The sequence below is a fragment of the Halichoerus grypus genome, chromosome 2, assembly GCF_964656455.1.
Source record: "Halichoerus grypus chromosome 2, mHalGry1.hap1.1, whole genome shotgun sequence".
In the NCBI taxonomy this organism is placed as follows: domain Eukaryota; kingdom Metazoa; phylum Chordata; class Mammalia; order Carnivora; family Phocidae; genus Halichoerus; species Halichoerus grypus.
Window position 1 is genome coordinate 201,174,352 of NC_135713.1, and position 23,544 is coordinate 201,197,895.

Genomic DNA, 23,544 nt, shown 5'->3' on the forward strand with positions numbered 1-23,544 from the left:
ACAAATACTTTTCCTGCCTTGCAAGGTACCTAGCGCAGGAATTATTAAAGTACCCATCTCAAATCTTTGTACACTGAGCTTCAGGTAAGTGAGATGATTTGTCCAAGGTCACAGCTGGTAAGCCAAGGCCTGTCCACTAGCCTCCAGTTCCCTCCACTACCCTCAGGTCCCCAGAGCTTTGATATGCTAATCTTTTCTCTCTGTCCACATGAAATCCACAGTCCCTTCCTCACTGAGCATGCAATGATGAGAGTCTCCTCCTCTCCTGGAACTTCAAAACTGAATGGCCTCTCCTAGAAGTGCTTGGCAATTTCTACTCCTGTGACCAGCAAAATGAGATAGCTCCCAATCCAAGAACCAGAGCTGATCTAGTCTACCTCTCGCTTTTGGAGCATGGAGGCTCAGCAGACATCTTCCCAGTGTAATGGCCAGGGCTTCTCCCATGGATCTCTTAGTATGAGGCAAGTGAATCTGGCCCAATTCCAAAGCTCTATGGCCCCAACCCACTGCCTCACCCATCCCCAAGGTACACACAAATCAGCTCCCCTGTTCTCATCCTCCCACACCCCTATGGCCCTCTGGTGTCTTCCATACTGAATCCCCTACCACTTCCAGGGATAAACAAGGAAGGGGGAGATGGAAATTGGAGTAGACTCCCTAAAAGAACCATTGGAAAAATCTTTCGCTACCTTCCTTCAACACTAAGCAGCAACTAAACACCCGAGCCATATGGAACCAGAGCTTGTATTGACAGAACCATTTTGGGCATCTCATGACAGGTTGACCAGGGTCCTTCCCCAGAGGGGAATATTTTGCTATGAGCAAATCTCAAGGAACGGCCTCATCCAACTTCTCACCTCAGAGGAAGCAGAACTGACAGGCGAATTCCCAGTACCTGAGAAAAGCAGCAGTGCCGAAGGGTGACCGTGGGGTTCCTGAGCTTCTCTTGAAGGCCACAAGTGTTCACTAACTCTTCCTGCTCTTTACTCAGGATGTCTTGGATACTTTCTGAAAGGCAGGTTGAAGTGCAGGAAGATAAAATGGATTAACCGCTCTGAGGATGGGTAGTGATTATGACCCAAGCCCCCAGGATCCTGAGGCTGCCATCCAACCACCTAGCTGATGCCGCTCGTCTTGGAACCCATAGGACAGACATGCTATACAAATAACAGGTCATAAACCAGAAAAGGGCCAGCAAATGCTCTGAAATATGTTCTCAGTGGTGGGAGTGGGCTCCCCTACATCGCTGGGCTCAGCGCAGGGAGAGGCTCATTGTATCTTGTGCACTGTGGTATCCCTGACACCAAGGACAGTGCCTCGCACATAGCAGGTGACCCATCCAACCTTAATGAGTGGCAGAGACTCTCTACACCTTCTCTATCCCAGAGCTGAGTCCAGGCACCAACACCAAGCAAGACCGATCCATTTCAGTGGGCACCAAAGCGATGACCCCGGGCACTTTCTTCTGCTGCACTAACTAGGTTGTAACACATAACTTGGGCCAACGTGGTCGGAACACAGAATCGGAATGCAGGAAGGGTCTGGTGAGGACCCAAGGAGGGAAGGTGAGCCGTCACTGGGCTCAGAGCTTCACACCTTCTGGATGGAGGCACCAGCCTGCTGATGCGCAAAAGGCAGTCAAACTCAGAAGATTCTCTGCAGGAAGGAAGGAAGGGTCTCGAGCCATTTCAAAGCAGGTGATTCGTCCCGCGATTCACGATCCAAGATGAGTCGCTCTAAACATTAACTTGTGGAACACTCAGACGTAATAGAGCAGATTTTTCGTCCAGAAGGTCTGAGGGAGGAATCATTATTTTATGAGAAGTATTAGTACCACAGTTGTTGCTACTGTTCTTACTCCTACGATGTTCTTGTCTGACTCACAACGTTTCCCTTTGGCTTAAACTCCTTGGATCTCCCCCATCCCCCAGATTTGTTTGAGGAGGTATGTATGAATCTATAGAGAGAGATGGATCTCGGCCCCAAGATTGGGCAGAGCTCCTGCAGCTGCAAGGTTATAAGCCCATAAATAAAGTTTATGGTTAAACTGGCCTGACCTGGCTTTGCCCCTAGGTACAGAAGCCGTATCTTGTCATTAGTATGCAGAACACATCAGCCTAATGTCTGCTCATTTGTTCTCAAGCCACTCTGCTCTATAAATCTTTCGGCGAGGGCGGAGTGGGGGGGTGCGGGGGGTAAAGTGAAGGGTAGACGGAGAAAGGGTCAGGACGGGGCGGGGGGGTGCTGCTCTGAGTTTCACTGCTAAAATCCAACAGGCCACCACTAGTGCATGCGCTTGGTAGAGGGGAAAGTCACAAGTCACATAAAATGCAGTATTTTGTTTCTCCAGTGATCGGTGAAGCAGTAGGAGGCTGTGGGAAATTTAATTCGTAAGATGAGACCATTTTTTAATTCCACGAGTTCCAAAAACAAGTTCAAGGTTATATATCACAGGATTTTACGTAAAAAAGCAAAGCTCCCTGCTTTGGGGGTTCCTTATTTTTGTCTCTGCCTTTGTTCTGTTCTTATTTTAGTGTTTGTTTGCTTGTTTTTTGGTTTTGGGGTTTTTTTTGCATTCTAGGGAAGGACTAGATTTCGCTTGCCCACCCCACATGGGGGACTCTTAGAGAAGCAGATGGGGGAGTTTTCATATTTCCATCCTCGGCAGGCTAGCAGCTGCTGGGTGTGAGGGCTCAGCTCTGGGTCATCTCTGTTGAGGGCCACATAAGAATAAAACGAGGGTGAACAGGCATGCAGGAAAGCTGACCTTGGAAACCTCCCTGAACTAGAAGCTATTGAGAATTGATTTCATTTGCTGAAGGTAAGAGTTCTTCTTTGCTGGGGTAACTTCCAGACCAGGATAAATCCTGACTCTGGGAGTGTCCTGCCTGGGGACTCTGGTGCTGGGGAGTGGGGGCGGGGGGAGGGTTTAGCAGGGCAGGCCTGATATTTGTTGCCTCAAGACTTTCCAATTTCCCATGGGGAGCAAGCAAGGGGACATCTCACCTTCAGCCTCCATGCAGGAAGAAAGAACCTTCAATGGCTTATTGGAAAAGGGTTGCAGGAATCAGAGCAGAGCCTTAAATGGCTCATGTCCAAGAGGCCTAGTGGCCAGGTAGGGCAGGAAGCTGGAGAAAAGGGCTCAGCCCACCTTATGTAGTCTGCCCAGCCCCTAACATTGTTCTCGGCGTGGAAGATGGTTAAAGTTAACCCAGGGTAGCCTTGAAGGGGAAATCAGAAGCAGGGTCTTGTAGCCTCGGGGGTCTGAGTGGAGGAGGGGGTGGGGTCGCTGGTCCCAGTTTACCTCTCCAATCCTTGATGATGGGGCCCAGGGGCCTGAGGGTATTTTGAGGCTGAAGGTTTGTATTCAAGCCTCAAGCCCTTTATTTTATTATTATTATTATTTTTTAAAGTAGAACATGCAACTCCTGATCTCAGAGTTGTTAGTTCAAGCCCCACACTGGGCATAGAGCTTACTCAAGACCTGTATTGTATTGTATTGTATTGTATTGTATTGTATTGTATTGTATTGTATTGTATTGTATTTTTTTAAAAGATTCTATTTATTTATTTCAGAGAGAGAGAGAGAGAGAGAAAGAGCAGGGGGAGAGGCAGAGAATCTCAAGCAGACTCCCACTGAGCGCAAAGCCTGATTCCTGGCTCGATCTCACAACCCTGAGATCGTGACCTGAGCCGAAACCAAGAGTCCGTTGCTCAACTGACTGAGCCACCCAGGAGCCCCAAGCCCTTTAGTTTAAAACTAGTTCCTCAGGACACCTGGCTGGCTCAGTTGGTTAAACATCTGCCTTCAGCTCAGGTCATGATCCCAGGGTCCTGGGATCAAGTCCCGCATCCAGCTCCCTGCTCAGTGGGGAGCCTGCTTCTCCCTCTGCCTCTGCCCCCCTGCTTGTGCTCTCTCTCTCTGACAAATAAATAAATAAAATCTTAAAAAAATAAAATAAAAATAAAACTCGTTTCTCCCTCACTCTGGAGTTTCTCAACTGCAGCACTATTTACATTTGGGGCCAGATCAGTGGTATGTGTGCATCTGTGTGTGTGTGATCTTGTGTGTGTGTCCGTGCATTGCAGGGTATTCGGCAGCATCCCTGGCTTTTACCCACAAGATGTCAGCGGCATCCCCCACCCAGCTGTGACAACCAGAAGTATCCCCAGGCAAAGCCAAGTGTCCCCCCAGAGGCAAGATCCTCCCAGTTGAAAACACTGTTCTCCCTTTCACCTCCTCCAGTGAATGCCATCAACCTGACCATGCTAGCTGTCCAAGGGCCTTCTCTGGACAGGCAGGAGGAGCCGGGCCGTGGGGGACATAGGAAGGGAGGAAATACAAAGAAGGATGCCCCAGGGCCCGAATCCAGGGAATTTTTGTTGCCCCAAAGTGCTTTTAAACTCATCCTTAGAACATAGACCAAAGAGAGACAAGCCATATGGCTCTTCAGGTAGGGTTGTCAGATTTAGCAACAAGGACAACAAGGAATGCACTTTTAGTATAAGTATATCCCATGTCATATTTGGGATATACTTTTACTAAAAAAATTTACTGGTTGTTTATCTGGAATTCAAATTTACCTGGGGATTCTGTATCTTTTTTGACAATACTATCTTCAGGTGGTGGTGATCACATAAGGAAAAAACCCAGAGAGTTGTTCTCATGGTACAAAGTTATTCCATTTTCTTGGAGCAGGATTTGACCTGTAATTGAAAACAAAAAGGGCAGATCTCCCCTTAATCCTACTGAAGCGCTCTCAGAAGTCAGGCTGGACTGGAAGACCAGAGAATGCATGGTTGTCTAGATCTCTCTTCATCTAAAAAAGTAGCCCCTGTTCCCCGCTGGTGGTCCTATTTGCACACCCAACTTAGAGAATCTTTCCCTGGACCTGGCTGCAGAAAGGACACGTGACTGGGGGCAGGCAAGTTTCTGCCAGGCTTTGTCTGGAAGGGGAAGATGTGGCCACTTCATAAATCAACACACAACAGGCACATTTCCTGCTGGAGTTGAAGAAGCAGGGGGGATCTTCACTGGCCTTTTCCTCTGCCATCAATCTTTTTCCTCTTTCAAGGAGAGGCACCATTACTCATAACCCGACAAAGTGAACAGAGGGGAGGAGGGCCAGAGGGAGGAGAGGAGACCTGAGGGGCAGGTGAAGACTCTGGAAATCCAGGAGAGTGGCGGGGGCGGGGGGGGGGGGGGGCAGCTGGGTGGGAAGGGAAGTTCAACAAGGCCAGGCTCCAGAACAAGTGCAAAGCTGATGCTGAGCTGAGCAGAGAGTTTCAGGGGTGCATATGTGTGGGGAGGAGGGAATAGGAAGACACAGGTACTGATGCAGATCCTTCAGGGCCATTGAAACCTCTCTGTCTGTGTCGGAAGCATGGTGCTGTGCCCATGGCTGGGACTCAGGACCACAGTTCAGTCTTGACCTGCGTGACTCACCTTCCCATACACATCTCTGTCTCCTCATCTATCAAGTGAGGGGCTCTTACAGTCCTTCTGATTGTCGAATTCTGCCTTGACCCGCTCTGCTTTTCTTTCGATTTCCCCACATGCAAACAAGCTTGGGGGTATTCTGCTACTTACTTCCTTTCATGAAAATCTGGAGCACTGAGAAGCCGTAGGGAACCCCTGAACCCTAAGATTTTCTTTGAAGATGATACAAAGGGATACTGTGTCCAACAAGAGAACACAGTCCCTGGGAGGACTGGTGATCAGGCATCCTAAGTGGTGAGGGGAGCCCTCCTCAAGGACAGTGTAACCCGAGGGAAGCAGGTAACTTCTGAGACTCGGTTGTACCCACTTGTAAAATGGGGGAGTATTCCCTGCAATTTATCTATTGGGACAACAAATGAGGTAGGTGTTAGGGAAGCATTTTTTAAAATAGAAAGGCTTGGGGTGCCTGGGTGGCTCAGTTGGTTAAGCATCTGCGTTCAGCTCAGGTCATGATTCCAGGGTCCTGGGATTGGCCCCTGTTGGCCTCCTGGCTTAGCGGGGAGACTGCTTCTCCCTCTCCCCCCTTTTCGTGCTCTCTCTCGCTGTCTCTCAAATAAATAAATAAAGTCTTTAAAAAAATAAAAATAGAAAAGCTCTGCACATATTAGACCTAATAATACACACATGTGTGGCATACACACAGGGCAACGTGACTCATGTGGTCTCTAGACTTGAAGAGTGGAAACAGAACAGGAACGTGTCTGGGAAGGGAGGGGGCCAGGTCTTTGGGAAGAAGCTGCCAGTCTGTCTTTCCTTCAGGACAACAGCTAAATTCCAGAGCCTCATCAGACGGGTGCTCCATGTCTTAGTAAAACTAAACTGACAAGCATGACCTCCCCTTGGCGGTTCACCTTATTGAAGCTGTCTGGTAGGTGAGACATTTATTAACATGGATGGACTGCCTACCGCGAGGGCCCCACCGCTGAGCGCTCAGCGGAATGAATTCCTTCCCCAGATGCAGTAAGTCTCCACTTCAATACCGAATTTGATCATGTCCCCCTTGCTGAAGGGCCCTGACTGAAGGAAAGCTGTGCTTTGACATGGGAAGAGTCGATCCATGAGGCTGAGGAGCTCTAAATGTGAACTCCAGTCCTGGGAGGCACAGCTTCTGTTCTGTAACTCTGGATAGGCCACTCCAAACTCAGTTTCCCCCTCTGGGAACTGGATTAAAACTGTCCACAGTAAAGATGGGGATGGGGAGGTAGAGCACTACCAATATCACTGAGTCAGTCTACTCTAATGTATTCCATTCTCTATACTGGAGACCCAGTACACACACCCATATTTAAGATGAAACATTCGGGAAAAATCTCAGAACCTGCTTAAGCAGCACAGCAAATGTATTAGCTGTCTATTGCTGTATAACAAATGACCCTAAAACTCAGCAGCTTCAAACAACAAACGCTTATTATCTTACAGCTTCTGTGGGTCAGAAATTTGGGTTCAGTTCAGCCGGGTGCCCAGACACTCACACAGTGGATTCATCTCCAGCCTCGACTCCGGGAGTGGGGGTTAGGACCTGCTTCTAACCCCCTCTGCTAGGATCACACAACTCCTGAATGGAGGGCCTTGGGTCCACACCGGCCATTAGCCTGAAGCCTCCTTCAGTTCCTTGTCGTGTGGGCCTCTCCAGAGCATGGCTCACAGCCTAGCAATTGGCTTCCCTTACAACAAGGGAGGGCAAATGTGATGGCTAATTTGATGCCTCACCCTGGCCCTATCATGGCACCCAGATATTTGGTCAAACATTAATCTGGATGTTTTTGTGAAGATGCTTATTGGGTGAGATTAACATTTTAATGGGTGGATTTTGAGTCAAGCCTATTATACTCTGTGGTGCGGGTGGGCCTCATCCAATTATGGGAAGGCCTTAACAGAGCAAAGACCAAAATGCCCAGAGAAAGAAGAAGTTCTGCTAGCAGATGGGCTTTAGATTTGAACTGCATCTCTTCCCTGAGGCTCCAGCCTATTGGCCTCCTCCATCAGATTTTGAACTCACAGAGCCTCTGCAATTGCACGGACTAATTCCTTAAAATCTCTTCATCTATCATCTATCCATCTGTCATGCTGGTTGTTTCTCTAGCAAACCCTGATTAATACAGAGAGAATGAGAGAGCAAGCAAGATGGAAATCCCAGTTTTTTGGTAGCCTAATCTTGGAAAGTGAAACCCCATCCCTCCCTTTTTTTCCTAATTTAAAAAGAGAGAGAGAGCATGCGCACAAGCAAGGGGAGGGGCAGAGGGAGAGGGAGAAATAATCTCAAGCAGACTCCCCACTGATGGAGGAGGCCCACAGACTGGAGCCTTGGGAAAGAGATGCAGAAATTGGGCTGAAGTTCTGACTGCTGACCTCTTGTCTCTCTCTCCCTCCCTCTCTCTCTCTGTCGGTCTTTTGCCCCCATGGAGCTACAGATTCCAACAGGCTTCTCTCCCCACATTGAGATGTCATAAGAATCATCTCAGTTCCTCATGAAACCGTGCCCTGATGCCGTCCCTGAACACAGGTCCCTGAATCCCAGCTTCTACATATTCACAGGTGGCCTCGCTGGCTGCAGTCAGGCCCTGGGGCGCAATGTGGTCAGTGTGCAGGAGTTGGTTATGTTCTTGGGCAGGATCTGGAAGGCCCACACCTTTGTTCCTACCACCACCTCCTCTGTAGTGTTTTGCTCATGGGAATAGGACTTATGTCCAGTGCAAAGGGTGTTACTCTGGTACAGAGGCTCCCAGTCATGACGGTGCATCATTAGAACCCCTTAAAAGAACTAAACAATAATCTGATGCTTGGACCACACTCCTGAGGATTCTCGTATAGTAGGTCTGGGGTGGCCACCAGGCAGCTGATTATTATAACACGGTCGCCTGGCCTGGGAATCGTTGTTCTAGACTCTAGAATCTAGAGCAGTGATTTCCAAACATTACCATGCATCAGAATCCCCTGGAGGGCTTGTTAAAACACAGATTGCTGGGCCCCACCCTAGAGTTTCTGGGAGTTCTGGGGTGGGACCCATGAATTTGCCTTTCTAGCAAGTTCCCAGGTGTTGCTGAGGCTGCTGTGGACAAGACCGGGAGAAGCACTCTTCTAGTAGCTCAGGAGGTCAGACAGTGAAAGGGACTTGAACAGAGAGAGGAGCATGGGCTTGAGTCAGGGTATTTGAGTCCCACCGTGAGACCATTGGCAAGTGAGTCTCTCCAGATCTCTGTGTTGCTGGGTGCGGAGACCAAGTCCATCGGCGGGCCCAACGAGGTAACTTAGTATCTGCTGATCTCCAGATAATTCCCGCTGGAGGGCACCAGGGAAAGATCAAGGATGATGAGCAAGGGATGGGTAAAACAAAGCCCAGGAAAACAAAGCATTTCAAAATTGAAATTACTCAAAGCTTCTTTAAAACCCACCACCAGTGGGAACCTGAAAGTGTAATTATTACATAACCCACGAATATAATTAGGCGCTTCCCCACTGTCCCCACCCACTTCTCCCAGGCTTTAGGTAAGGGAGAAGGAGGACCGGGGTCCTGTCTCCAGACTCACAACACAACACCCTACATTCCCCTGCTCTTATAAACTTCCTCAAAAAAACAGTACTTGGATCTGGCTGAAGCCAAACCCTAGAGCTTCTTGTCCATCAATTAATATTTATTGGGCCTTCACAATGAGCTAAGCAGGCATATAAAAGACAACAGTTCCTGTAGACTGTTATTAAGCCAGAGAAGAGCAAGCACCTCGCCTTCCTTTGCACAAGGTGTTGGCAGCTGGGTGGTTGCGTCTGGGTGAAAACGAACATTCAACCACTCAGCCCACAAAAATGTACTGAGCACTCACTATGGTGCAGACACCGTTCTAGGCGCTGGGGGTGTGGCAGCGAGGGAGGGAGACAGAATCCCCTGCCCCAAGTAGAGGGCACAGGAGAGGGGCTCCAAGAAGCGTGAGGACAGAGGCTGGTGGCAGGTACATCCACGCATGTGGAACCCCAGTCCCGCCCCCGGGTCCGTCAGTCAGGCATAACCCTGTTCATTAAAAAACAAACAAACCAGGGCACCTGGGTGGCTTGGTCGGTGAAGCGTCTGCCTTTGGCTCAGGTCATGATCCCGGGGTCCCGAGATGGAGTCCCAAGTCAGGTTCCGCTACTCAAGTGGGAAGTCTGCTTGTCCCTCTGCCTCTGCCCCACCCCGCTCCACCCCGCCTGTGCTCTCTCTCTCAAATAAATAAATAATTTTTCAACAAACAAGCAAAAAACTATTCATTTTATACACTCCTTTCCCAAAACTGCTACCGGGACTTAGATGTGTGTGGTTTCAAGACCACAGGGGGCAAGAGTCTGAGTTTGGACCACGTGAAATGCATCTTTTCCACGAATGAATCCAATGCTCGTGGGATCTCCAAATCTCTGGCCCAAATGAAATAGTCACTCTAAAGCCTTTTGGAGCCCAAAACTCTCCGGAGCCTCTTCTCCTCGTGGCCCTGCTCCTCGGAACCTACGGGCCACTTCGGAGGCTGCCTTGCCCCTCACTGGAAGCTGTGGCTGCCGCAGACCCATGGTGGCTTGCTGAGCCCTCCCAAAAGGCACCTGCAGTTTTCCAGTGTGGGCAGTGCCCTTCTTGGCAGGTGGCTGGGTACCAGAGAGCCCGTACCTGAGCCTGACTGGCGGCCACAGCAGGAGAGCTCCCACTCAGGCTCCCATGAGTGGAAGCTTCACAGAGGCAGGTACCATTTGCTTTGTCCAGTGCGGCAACTCGGGCACCTAGCAGTTTGCCTGGAGTGCAATGGGTGAGTGAAAGAATGAATGAGGGCATAAACAAATCAGAAGCACTTCGTGGACCTTTGTAGTCCCATGAAGCTGGTGCCTCGAACCTTCTCCGCCCTCATGTTTGTCATATTGACCTCATGGAGGACGTTCGCTGTGTCCATGGAGCATGGAGATGAGACATGAGGCCGAGGTTGTGGTTGGAGATCCACAGAATGGGAGAAACAGCCACTGGAAGACCTAGACATTTGTCCCATGAGGGATGAATGGAGGGAAATGGCTTGTGAGCTGGAAAAAAAGCAACGAGTCTCCATACACTTCTTTCCTGCAACCCCACTCCTACACATCAAGTTAAAAGGGGGCATCGAGGTGAATTTTGAAAGAGAAGCATTTGAACTTATTACCTTCAGAGGCAGTCAATCTCGGATGAATGGGGATTGAGCCCCATATTTCAAGGCAAGGAAGAAGAAGAAACAAAGCATAAAAGCAGCTCAGTGTTGTTGCTGGGTGATATGAAAATGTGTTACAGACACATCTCACATTAGAATAAACCCATTAGCACAAGCAGAACAGGTACACAGAACGTCTGGTATAGGTTCTATGGGGAAGCAGGAATCAGAGAACCAGACAAGTCTTCAGGAAAAGCCCCACCAGGGATAAGCAGTCACCATCTGCTTATTCTCACTGTCGGAAGCATGTTTTGCTTTCTCGTACCTTGAGATCTTTGCATTTAGAGTTTTCTCTCCCTGCAATGACAAGATTTATCTTTCTAGAAAACTCCTATTCAGCCTTCAAACTTTAGTTTTCATTTCATCTCTCACCCCCAAAATGACCGCTTTTCCCAGGAATTGCCATTGCACCTTGAACTTCTACCATTGTCATATATGTGATTTAACCCTATGGTTGAACTTGTTACCCATCTGGATAAATAGATGGATACCTTGCTCGACCATGAGTTCCTGGAGGCCAGGATCCTGTCCTACTCATCTTTTGTCTCTCCAGTATCTGGCATGAAGTCATCCTCAATGCATGTTTCTCAGATTGAAGGAAATAAGAAGAAGAAAAGGAAAAACAACGATTACAGGCCTTGTCCAATTGGAACATCCAATGGGGACGTGTCTATACGGGGAAACCCGAGTTGTTGTAGGGAGTTGAAAACTATTCCCTGAGTCAGACCTTCCAGGTCATGGACAGTGGGGACGACCACAAGTCAATGCTGGGTGAGAGCTACCCCATCATTCCAGAGGCCCTCTCGGGGAGCAGGGAGGCTCACAGGCGATTGGAGACTTGTTTATATCAAATAAGCACTTGCTGGAGTATTCAAAAATCAGCAGGTTCCAACTTGAACTTTCCAGAGAAGTTACGGCCATATATCCTACATTTGGTGTAAGACTGTGGGCCGCTAGACTAGGATTCAGTCTGCCCCTTGATGAGAGACCCATTGGAACCACTGGGGCGCCCATGTCAGCAGGACCATCGGAACTTTGGGAAGACAAGCTGTCCCTCATCCCACAGCCGGGTGTCTCTGGGCTGCTACCTGAGCAGACTGGTGAGCAAAATGAAATAACAGTGGTATTTACCGCTGTTAATTAACAGCAAGGTGTTCATGAGTAATGTTGTGGTATTAAGGGCGTGGTGCAGCTTTTTCATTACTGACTCCCTCCTTTGTAGGGTTATAAACTCCAGAAGAGATGTTCCCTCCTGGCTGAAACTTGGCAGCTGGCCTGAGGTTCTTCCCTGTGGCTGGTGCTGGACCTGCCCGCTCATCAGCCTGTTGAGATCTGCTTCCACTTCCCCAGCAGTTACTGGAAAACTCACCATTGGAAGCCACTCGCACTACGACACTGGCGTATGAAGCTCCCAAAGCAAAGAATTCAATAAGGAGGTGGGCGTGCTGTAGAAATGTCCAAGTCCATCTGAAGTCACCCCTGAAGCCACTAGGAAGCAGTCCGTGTGTGCACACGGCTGTCTTTGTATAGCAGGGAGGTGCAGAAGTGTTAAATCAAGAACAAATCTGCTGTTCTCATGACCCAAGACTCAACATTTCTTTTTTTTTTTTTTAAAGATTTTATTTATTTATTTGACAGAGACAGAGATAGCGAGAGCAGGAACACAAGCAGCGGGAGTGGGAGAGGGAGAAGCAGGCTTCCCCTCAAGGAGGGAGCCTGATGTGGGACTCGATCTCAGGACCCTGGGATCATGACCTGAGCCAAAGGCAGACGCCTAATGACTGAGCCACCCAGGCGCCCAAGACTCAACATTTCTAGCAAAAGTCCTCCGAGGGTTGCCGCAGATGAGAGGAAATATTAAGGAATGAGCTGGGGGTGGTGCATCTTTTATTTGGATTACGTTTATAAGTTATAACATGCTCTGGCTTCTCATTCCCTGGGCAATTTTCACATCTCACTATGTCTTGCACTTTATGCTTTCCACTGCCTTTTCACAAACAATATTTCATCTTAATGTTCTTCCCTCTGACAACCTTCTGAAGTAGGCAACAGGAGGGATTCTTACTCTGGTTTCACAGATAAAGAAATCGAGTTCCAGAAAATCCAAATGACTTTCCCAGATGCATATGACAGTGTCCAGATTCAAACTCAAGCCTTCTGATGCCCAGCCCAGCGCTCAGACTTTCCACCCTAGCCTGGACCCTCTTCCTGCAAAGCTGACCGGCAAATGGGCTGATGGGAATGGATTATGAATTTCCTTCTGGGAAAGGAGAGTTGCTCAATGAGCTATGATTCTCTTTTGCTTAAACATAAGAGAAACATGGTTCAGCTTGGCTTGGATTTCCAATGGTTAGAGACCCAGAAGCAAAGGCCCTTCTGAATTCTCTCAGCCAGAATATGAGGCCAGAGAAAGAAAACCAAGGGCAGATGCTCTGGAGACCATGGCCAGACCCCTACACCCCAATCAGACAGGAGCTACACGAATGTAATCTTCTTAGCCCCCAAGTCCTTAAAAAGCAGTAGCACGATAAAAGAAACCAACAAATTAGTAACCCATTACCTACAGATTTTAATTAGTAATGAAAACTAGACCCAACATGAACTCCTCTCTAGAAATTCTTTCTGTTCCAACCACCTGGCAGGGACACTCACTCCGATCTGGGAATGTTTTCAAGAGGCTGGCAACAACCAGCTCAACCTGTCCCATCCTCTAAGATGAAGACAAAAAAACCCTTGGATGAGCCACCGAAGCCCAGCCAACGACTCCAGCAGAGCTCAGAGATCCGTGGAAAAGTGACAGGGCGTTGGTCACAGTTGTCTCTGATTTCTTAGCAAATCTTGGCTGAACCACACAGAAACAAACAAACAGACAAAACCAAGAACAACACCTCATGTACATACTTGGCGATTTAAAGGCTACTCTTGATTATCTACCTGAACAAAGTTTAACTAACACAGAGTCTATGAAGAGGTAGTTTTGTTGAATTTTGAGATCAACGACATATGCTTTATTTTGCAATGGCTTCTCTACCTGTTTAGAGTTGCTTTGGCTCCCATTTATACTACTGTGCATCATTCGATCATGTGTTAGCTGTGCAATGGAAACAAGGAGATGATGAGTGGGGGGAATATGGACTGAATATGAAGGATGGGGCATGGAGATTGCACACAGGAAGAATCTGCATGGTATATAGCTCTTGGCTCTTTCTCCCGGGGGTTTTCCTTTCTGAGCCAGGAGGGGAAGGAGCATCCTAAAATTAACTTTAATGCCTCCCTGGATTCAGGGAACTGTCTCAGCTGCTGCTTATCTTCTGTCCCTCCACAACTGCTCCTACCCTGAGGTGATGTGGCTGGTGATCCACAGAGGTGAGGGGTGAGGGTTGGTGCTCTCCTCACTCCCCTATCAGTTGGAGCAATCCACAAGGTAAGGGGAAGCAGACATCCCTCCCTGCCCTGGGACCCTCTGCCTTTCCGGTCTTCCCCGATCCATCTTGATCATTGACATTTTTTGAACATCCACATTTTTTCACTGAAGGGTCAGGAAGATTTCAAAGAGCGATACTGGGGACTTCGCCTTCCTTATTTCCTTGTACCATACCAAGATGAAGAGGTATTACAGAACTCAGGAAAGTAGAGATCCCACGTGGAGATTCCTCTTCTCCTGACCCATCCCTTTCCTCATGTTCCTTATTCTGCCATAGAATCCTCCAGAATGCACCCCATACCCTTTCCTCAAGAAATCCACCCTTCCCCTCCCTTCCTACTAGCGCATGTAGCATTCTACTAGATGCTAATGAGGATCTCATCTATGTGCGTTTGGAAACTCAAGGAGATGAGTCCCAAGAGCTGAGTAGAAGGTGGGAGCTCAAGTTTACATCACACTTTCTTCCATAGGAAGCGGCCACTGATATACGCACAAGTTACCTTCGAAGCCAGCAACATTGTATTTTTCTCAGAGATGCCCCATCTGGTCTTACATGAGGAATACATATCCCTCCTAATAGCATGGCTTAGATTTTTTCCTTCTGAAAATAATAATCCTGGAATTATTATATTAAAATATGCTGGATCCCAGAGACTTACTTATACAACGAGAGTATATTAGGAGCGGATAACACACATCAGGGCTGGGTGGTAACAGCTGCAGTTAGGTAGTGCTCGCTACAAAATCTTTCCTCCGTTTATCTCACTGCAAACTGATCATTGAGAGGTGGTTTTATAGGGTCTTCTTTCTAGGAACAAAGCTTGCCTTGAGCTCCTCCTCATGATGACATGAGATAGAAGTAGAAGGAACCACTAAAAGAGTTCTGGAAACTTCCCCTCTTGTGTGATATGTGTCATATAACTGCAAAATAACAGCAAACAAGAGGTGAGGGTTTTAACAGGGGAGGGCAGCTACTCACATAACTTGATGGAAAAATTGGCTTTTTCTGTGGAAGAATGGATGTGGGAGGGATGTGCATTAAAAAAAAAAAAAAATAGTCGCTCATTTAGCCAGCCAGATCATTCAGATAAACCCTGTGATCAGTGGGTGACAGATCATTCTCACATCTGTAAACAGATACAAATAGATTACACAACACAGCACAAATAAATCAAAATCAGTTGGTCTTTTCAATCAACCGCAAGAGTATAGAGCCAACGGGGAAAGCCCATGAGAATCTGATCCTCCCCTTTGAAGACTCCACCCACAAAAGCAATGCTTGTGAGAAGAGTAACTATCCGATGCAGTCGTATGATGTACGTCTTATCTCAAAGCCCTTCACTTCTTGAAAATTTTAACCTCCCAGTCTTTGTGAGGACATTGTAATCTCTAGGTTTCGAGTGATTAAATGGATGGTAAGGGTAAGTGGTCTCCTATCTAACTGAGGGTATGTCCAGGATTATAATCCTGTCACTGAGACTTGAGTTCTTCCTCTCCTCCCAGAACATAAGGTTCTGTTTAGTTCATGCCATCTCGATCATTCCTTTTCCAAGGAGAATAAGGTCCTTCCCAAACCATACAATGGGAAATACCAATCTGGAACTGCCTTGACCTCTTGACCTGTGGGTGTTGACAGGCATTTGTCAGCTGAAGGTGAAAGAGAGGGGTGCCCGTCACCCCTTCTTTGCCCTGTGGTGCGGGCATGTCAGCCTCTGCTATACCAGGGGACAGGGTTGGACAGGTTGCTTGGGCTTCAGATTTCAGACTCTTCACTTTTTCACTTTTCTTCTTAGCATGTAGGCTTGAGAACTGACAGCAAGACAGGAAGGGGTGAAGTGGTAGAGGCAACATGGAAAGTTAGAAGTTGAAAGATACCTAAGAGAGCCTGAAGGAGAGTCAGGAAGGGTGAAGGTAGAAAGCTCAAGGGGTCGGATGCAGCTAAGAGAACAGTATGGTGTCATGGCCGCGTCAGTGGTTGACCAGGGCACACACGAAGCCTTAAAAAGGAGGGAGCGCATGAGGGATTCAGATGGAAACCACACATGAGAAAAGTAAGAGAAAAAAGTAAGTCTTATCAAAAGGGGGAGAGTCAATACTGGCTATTGAAGAGTATGTGTTCTGTCTTGGATGAAAAATAGCATTTACTGAACTAATGACCTGTGTAATTAAGCTCCAATGGCTAAAAATAAGTGAAAATTTAAAACTGTCTTGAGCTCTGGAGCAGAAGAAAGTAAAGAGGTGCCAGGAAAGATGCCTCATCAATAGTGAGGCTGATTGAAAGCAAGACCAAATGATTCAGGACTACATTAGAAGAGGGAACTCTGACTCCATTTATTACTGGATAAAAGGCTGAGATGACCTCCGATGGTCCTCTTGAATTCTGGCCGCTGGTAGCTGTGTGTAGGAGACAGCTTCTTCTAGGCAGGCATTGAACCCTACAGTAAGATGATGTTAAAAGCTGAATTGTCAAGTTCAATTTTCTCAGTATAATGATGAAGAAGGGTGCAAAATTTGGAGTCAGAGACTTGGGTTTAGTTCCTGAATCTTTCACTCCCTGTGTGATCTTGGGCAAGTTACTCGAACTCTCTGAGCCTCCCTTCCCCACTGTTTATGACATAAAATGATAACACTCAACACACAGTATTGTTGTAAACATCATGCTTATAGACTATGAGTAAAAGTATTCAGTGCTAGAAAATACTTTGTAAATGATACTTTGTAAATGTCGATATTCTTTAACTCAGAACATGAGACTCAAGAGGTGAAATAATGTTCAAGCGACTAGTGAATAAAATAGTCAAGAACATAACTTGGGTCTCTTAGCTAATGCTTCTTGCTAGTTGAGAGCTAGTGATTCAAGGGTGTTTATAAATGTTATAATATGGTGAATTCATTGAGATTTTCCTTTTTTCCATCTGGATTGAGCCATGAACAAACCCCAACTCAATTTCCAAGGCACTTGTTGCCTTCCCATCAATCCTGAGAGTGGAGAAAAAGAGCGCTTTCCCCAGAAACCAATATGGCAGCTTCCCAGTGGCTGTGGGAGCTCTCCATTCATCTCGACAGTGAGGAGGTGGCAATAGGCACCATGGGGAAGGCATGCCAGCATGCTCACAGAAAGCCTATCAAGGTCAGAACAGAAATCTTCAGGGGCACAGACAGCCACCGTGGGGCCAGGAGGCTGGTACCATCTTAGGAAAGAAAATGGGACCCGTCACATCCACAGACTCTCTCCTCCGTCAGCTCCTCACGAGACTGCCTTGTGTCACCCAGAATGCCAGCTAAGCCATAAATCCACCCATTGGGTGAGCCCCAGCAACCTGTCCAACCCTGCTGGGAAACAACACATCCGGCCCTTGATGGTACTCTCATGACTGTTTGGCTGAGAAGTGGTATTTTAAATAAAGAGAGGGAAAAAAACGCCCTATTATTTTACTCTGGTAATTGACAACAAGTTTCTCCTGAGTAATTTTATAGCATTCAGGGTGTGCCAGGGGTTTGATTTCACTTCTCTTTACAGGAGCCTCAAACTTGCAGTACAAACACTATTTTGAATGGAATGAGACATGCTTCAAAAACCTATATGGACACTGTCGAGACTTTAGTTGAAATACCTTGATCCTGCGGCCCACTAAAAACTTATGTCATTGCTTCTTCTTTCAAATTCCACTTTGGGAAAGAGAAAACATCTGAAACTTGGGATCCTGGAAGATCTTAACTAAGAAAAAAAGAATCTAGATATTTTAGCACAACTCTAGTATACATATTTTTTCCTTCCAATTCTATATCCTAGCAACTAGTGAGTGATTCCCAAAGTGGAATATGCAGAAAATTAGTTCCCTGAAATATTCTTTAAAAATGGGTGGGGAGTGATTCCTGTAATCATATGTAATTGGGAAACGCTGCCTATATGATACTGGTTCTAGCAATTCACAATACATGTTCGTGTGATAAAGGCTCTGAGAAGTCCTGCAGAAAGAGAGCCTTGCTCTTTGCTATTTTGAACACAGAATTCCCAAAGGAAGTAGAACACAGTCTTCCCCTACAAGAAATTACATATACAAACACATTCCACCACTTGATAATGTCACAGTGATACTTGATCCCACAGAGTGAGAATTTTGAGGAACAGATTTTGAGAAACCCTGAGATAAAAGAGAAGGAAGGAGGTATGGTAGGGGGCTTAGGAGTAAACCATATCTTACTTGACTTTGGCCTTTGTACCCCAATACCTCGATTATTCATTCAACAAACATTTATCGAGAATTCAGCATGGATAACGGGCATGGGAGATGCAAAGATAAATCAGATACAAAGAAACAAGTAATACAGCACTGTTGAAAGAGAATGTGATGGATAGATTCCAAAGATCTAGTTCCACCTCTTTTCTAGCTAGATGAGGAAAATGAGACTCAGAGAAATTGCATGATTCATCTCTGGATGTAGAACACTGAGGCACCTCTTCTACTCTGAAGCCCCTTCTCTTAGAACATCAACATGACTAGAATAAACATTTAACCCAGAGGAGGAAAAATGGTTCTAGATACCAGTGCCACAAGTTAAAGGCATCTGCAAATGTCCTCAAAGTGGGGGGTCTCTAGCTGCGTAAGTTTTAGAGAAGGGGCAGAAATTAGGATGGCGTATTTCCAGGAGAGACATCAAGAGGAAATTTGATAAGCCAGATGTCCGGCATTGAGGAGGAAATTGGACACTCCAAATCTGGTCTCTGCATTGAGAGGAAACAGGCCTGTGGTGGCTACATTCAAGGCCACTCACTGGGTTCCTTCTCGGATTCAGTGGCCATGAGAGTTCCCCAGCGTTTATGAGAGACACTGTTCTCGTTCTGTCGTGCTGGGTACCCGGTGGGCTCACTGTGTGCTCACAATAAGAGCTCTCCGTGGGTTTGGTTTGGTTTTCTCCCCTGCTTTTAGGGATGAGTGCTCAGTGTAGAGTGTTAGTTCAGTAATGTGATCTTTCTTCTTTCCAGCCGCGGAGAGCTCATTCATTCTTAGAGCTTTGATTATAACCTGTGTGTGTGGTTCCCATGTTTGTAGGTCAAGTTCTACACTTCCACCCAAGCTTCCTGTTGGGTATTTTCATTAGTCTCTACACTTTCTCCTGTGACCCTTTACCTATCTGGATGATCTTCCCTCAAACCCTGCTCTCCTCCCAGTGTCCCTATTTCCTTCCATCCATTTTCCATGGTTCCCCATCCCCTCCCCGGCACTCAGCTTTGAAGGCACAGAACTTCTCTCTCCTCTCTACTTCCCACAGGCAATAAGTAACTAAAACGTGCCCTTTCTTCCTTGAAATGTCTCATGTATCTATCTTTTCCTTCCCTTTCTATTTGCTACCCACACAGAAGAGGTCTTGCCCGCTGTGGTTGGACCACCAGTCTCGTAACTCCCGGCCTCTGTTCTCTCCCTGCTCCGGTCCTCCCACCGTCCCAAGCGTTCCTCATACCAGCCGGGAGCACTAGTTTGTTGAAATTAAAACAAAACCACACTGAAACAAGCACGCTCAGGATGTTATATATTCTTTAAATTTATATGTTTATTTTAGAGTGGGGTAGGGAGAAAGTCAGCATGGGGCGGGGCAGAAGGAGAGGGAAAGAAAGAAATCCCCATGCAGACTCCCAGATGAGCAGGGATTCCAGGACCCTGAGATCATGACCTGAGCCGAAATCAAGAGTCGGACGCTTAACCAACTGAGCCAGCCAGGCGCCCCCGGGATGCCATATATTTAGTAAGTTCCCCAGGTAATCCTGATGTTCTGCCATGATGAAAAACCCTTTGTACCCAGTGGGCATTCAAAGGGTGGTGGTCTCTGTGGTCACGGTATCTCCTGGGACACATTCTCAGTCTCCTCATCAGCCACAAGTAGCCCCCACCTGTTCCCTGTTTACCACATGCCAGACATCTGCTCAGCACTCGATGCCAGCGCTATCGCATAGCTACCACAATACCCTATTCGTAGACGAGAAATCTTCTGCCGTCCACATCTAAAATCCTTATCAGCAAGTGATTCCCCATCCCTCCCATCAGTAGGAAGGACAAATCACATTTGTGCTCTTTAAAAATCTTAATTTGCATATACCTTGTCCCCTTTACCTATTTGAACATCCGTGGAAATAATCAAGTAATTGGGGAAAGAGGGAGACGTGAAAGAAAGGCACGCCCCTGTCAGACACAATGGGAGGTCGCAGGTGGAAAAAGCATGGAAAGGGCTGGAACAGAAGCGAAACTGCTTATTTCGGACCTGGGCGCTGCCCATCAGCACCCTGGGATGTGCTGTTAACATCAACCTCAAAGCCAACCAAATGGTTTAGCCTCCTTTTGCATTTTGAAGAAAAGTGTTAGAGACCACCACCCCCCCCACCCCAGGCTATTGCAACAGGACCTCGTTCAGACCCCACCCCAGCTCACTCCCCTAAAGGCTATCCACTCTGCGGGCCCTGCTGAGCACCTGCCTCCACCCCAACCAGCCCCCAAACGGCAAAATCAGCCGAGGGGCGGTGGGATTACTGCAAATGAAGTAAAGATAATCCCAGGCAAGGACCTTTTATCCTGGAAAAATCTCCATCTAGCCGTCATCATGGCTCTGCACAATCTCCTCTTAATAACTCCAAGGCCGGAATGTTGCAGAGATTAAACCTGGTGAGGAATTTCATGCTTTGTAGCCCTGACATGGAGTGCTCTGAGCCAGAGAGGGAGGGGCAGGTGGAGGGCAGGGGAGAGTGAAGAAGAGGAGAGGACAGCAAGACAAAAGACAACATACTCTGCAATCTTTCTGCTAAAAGCCTTTGTTCCGCCAGGACGTTATTTGGTGATCTAGACGAGGCATAATAATGTACTGTATCTGCTCGGTTTATTACGTGTGTGTGTCATGGCTGTACATGCATATTACGGACTCTAAAATATATAGACTACGTGCCAGAGAGAGAGGCTAGAATGCAAATACTTCTGACTCAGTGAGAGTTTGCTTTCTCTTGGGCAAGCCAGCCTTTGGGCACCCTGTGATGATCATCTCCAGCCAAGCAGTGATTTTGAGAAGAGGCCATTTCATAAAGTAGAAATAATTAAAACATGAGAAAATAAAGAATGACTACGTTAATTCTCGCTTTCAAGAACCCGGACAAAGAACAAGCCAAAAGATTCTCCTTGCCATCTAGTGTCAGTTTATTTTCTGGGAGGGCAGTGAGGGAGGGGTGAGGGTGGGGTGAGAAATTGACCAGCATATTACTGAAGAGAAACATTATTGCATATTCACTTCCTGTTTGCGGACCTGCTAGAGCAAACTGGCTTCGTGGCTGTTTTCTGAAACATGTTCTCTGTTAATGAAATATTCATGGGGGATCTTCCACAGTAGAATTAAAAAAAAAAAAAGCTGGGGCTTAAACAAACCAAGGTTCAAATCTTGCCTCTGCTCCCTGGGAGCTGTGTGATCTTGTGTGATCCTCAGTTAAACTCATTTGCAAGATGGAATAATGATTCCTACCTTGGAAGTTTTGTCGTGTATGCACTCGACACTGCATATGGCTTTATCACATGTCATTGACAAGTGCGCAACTGGGGAGTGGTTTTACTCCAGCCTCTAAGCCCTTCCCACCTACTGCAGAATAGATGGGACCACAGCTATGCCAAGGGAGTAAATTACTGAAGGAGATTGTCATTCTCTGACTGTCTTTGGGAGGTCATCTTAACCCCCTGCAGTGTCCATGAAAGAAAGACAATCAATTATAACCAATCAAGCTCCTGCAGACCTTTGGAGAATATATGTTAACAATACAATTCTTTTAAAAGAGGGAACTGGCATAGAAATTAGTTTGTATTTCCCTAAGGAAAATGGGGAGATTTGTCCAAAGCGTCTTCAGGACCATTTGTTGCCTCTGGGTGAGCTTACTGTTGCAGGACGTAGCTTAGAGCCCTTGACTCATGCACGGCCAGTCTGTGCTCTTTCACTGACCACCTGAGTTGCCGCCAGTCACCATATGCCGGATCTCTAGCCATTCACTCACTCGCTCACTCACTTAGCAGCTGTTTGTTTGTTTGTTTGTTTTAAGAATACTGCAGGGTGTTATGATATGTACAAGGAAGCAACAGAAGGACACATCTGCCTGTGGAAGGTGCCTTGAAAGCAATAATGGACAATTTCGATAAGTCTCAAAATCTTATCCTGTACATTCCTTGTTACCTTCAGCTGTTCAGACATCCTTGGAAATCATCAGAGACAGGAGAAGACAGGAAAAGTGAAATGCACATTTTTGTTAAGCAGCATTGGAGATACTAAAAGGATAAAAAAAAGCAAAGGATCAAAAACAAAGGAAACTTCCCGTTTAAAATAGGCATTGACTTCAAGAGATAGTTCATCTCAAGTTGAGAAAACTGGGCATGTGTGCATGAAGACGTAATACCTTAAGGTAACAATTCCAGAAAAGTCCAAGCCCTATTCTTTCAATTTTTCTGAGGGTAATAAATAAATAAGTTACAAGCAGGCTATGTTCACTTTCACCTGGGTGTCTTAAATGGTATTTCTATTATTAGAAAGAGCTGAAAGCAAGGATGGCTGTCCTGATCTGAAACGGATAAGAAATACTCTGCCAAAGAAAAAGGATTTGAGTTGAGCCTTTTGAGAAAATATGGTAAATCTCATGATTATTGATGAGACAAGTTGCCTTTCTTTCTTAACTGCATAGGCTGTGCCAGACCCAGTGTTATATGCTTAATCAAAACTGCCCCATGGGATTCTCATGTAATAACCAACATGAATTTTGTCGTCCTATTTGACAGAGGTGAAGACTGAGGCTCAGAGACATGGAGTGAGTTCAAGGTCTCATGGCAAGAGAAAGTGGTAAAACCAGGATCTGAACCCCATTCTGTGTGACTCCAGGGTCAGTGCTCATCCTCCTCAGTCAGAGTGTTTCCCTGACAAGCAGGACTTAGATAAACAGGAGAGTGTGTCAGGCGAGGGAGACCATTATACAACACAACAGGATTACCAAAATACCATGTTTTGTGAGGAAATGAAAGGGTTGGCTCTAACAAGGATTATTGGTTGTGCCCAACAGCCTTTCCCACCTTCTTGTTTTGGTAATAAAGCCCTGAGTCTTAGCCAGGCATGCACAATGCCCAGCCGTAGTAAAGCATACATTTCCTAGCTTCCTTTGTGTTCAGATGTGGTCATGTGACCAAATTCTGACCAGTAAGATTTAAATGGAAGCTGTCTCTACAACTTCCAGAAAGTGTCCTTCTTCACCCTTTCTTACTTCTTTCTGGGCAGACTGTGGATTTGACAGTGGGACCTGAAATGGCTAATCTGTATCCAGGGTGACCTTGGGAACAGAGGTCACACAAAAGAGAGCAACAAGATGGAAGGAGCCTGGATCTCTGGGCGCTTGGTGAAGCACGGCTATCATTCCTGTCCTGGGCTTT

The 23,544-nt window shown here is 46.8% G+C and overlaps 1 long non-coding RNA gene across 2 annotated transcripts in view; it reads right to left on the bottom strand.

The window, feature by feature from the left end:
• LOC144380884 (uncharacterized) overlaps window positions 1-23,544 on the bottom strand; it is a 97,621-nt gene that overhangs the window by 32,418 nt on the left and 41,659 nt on the right. The window contains exons 3-5 of one of the 2 annotated variants that reach the window (XR_013445186.1): window positions 4,585-4,707; window positions 1,597-1,795; window positions 896-1,008 (exon numbers count right to left, since the gene is read on the bottom strand). This is a non-coding gene — a long non-coding RNA (uncharacterized LOC144380884). The remainder of the gene's footprint in view (window positions 1-895; window positions 1,009-1,596; window positions 1,796-4,584; window positions 4,708-23,544) is intronic. The other variant, XR_013445187.1, reaches the window with a different exon arrangement.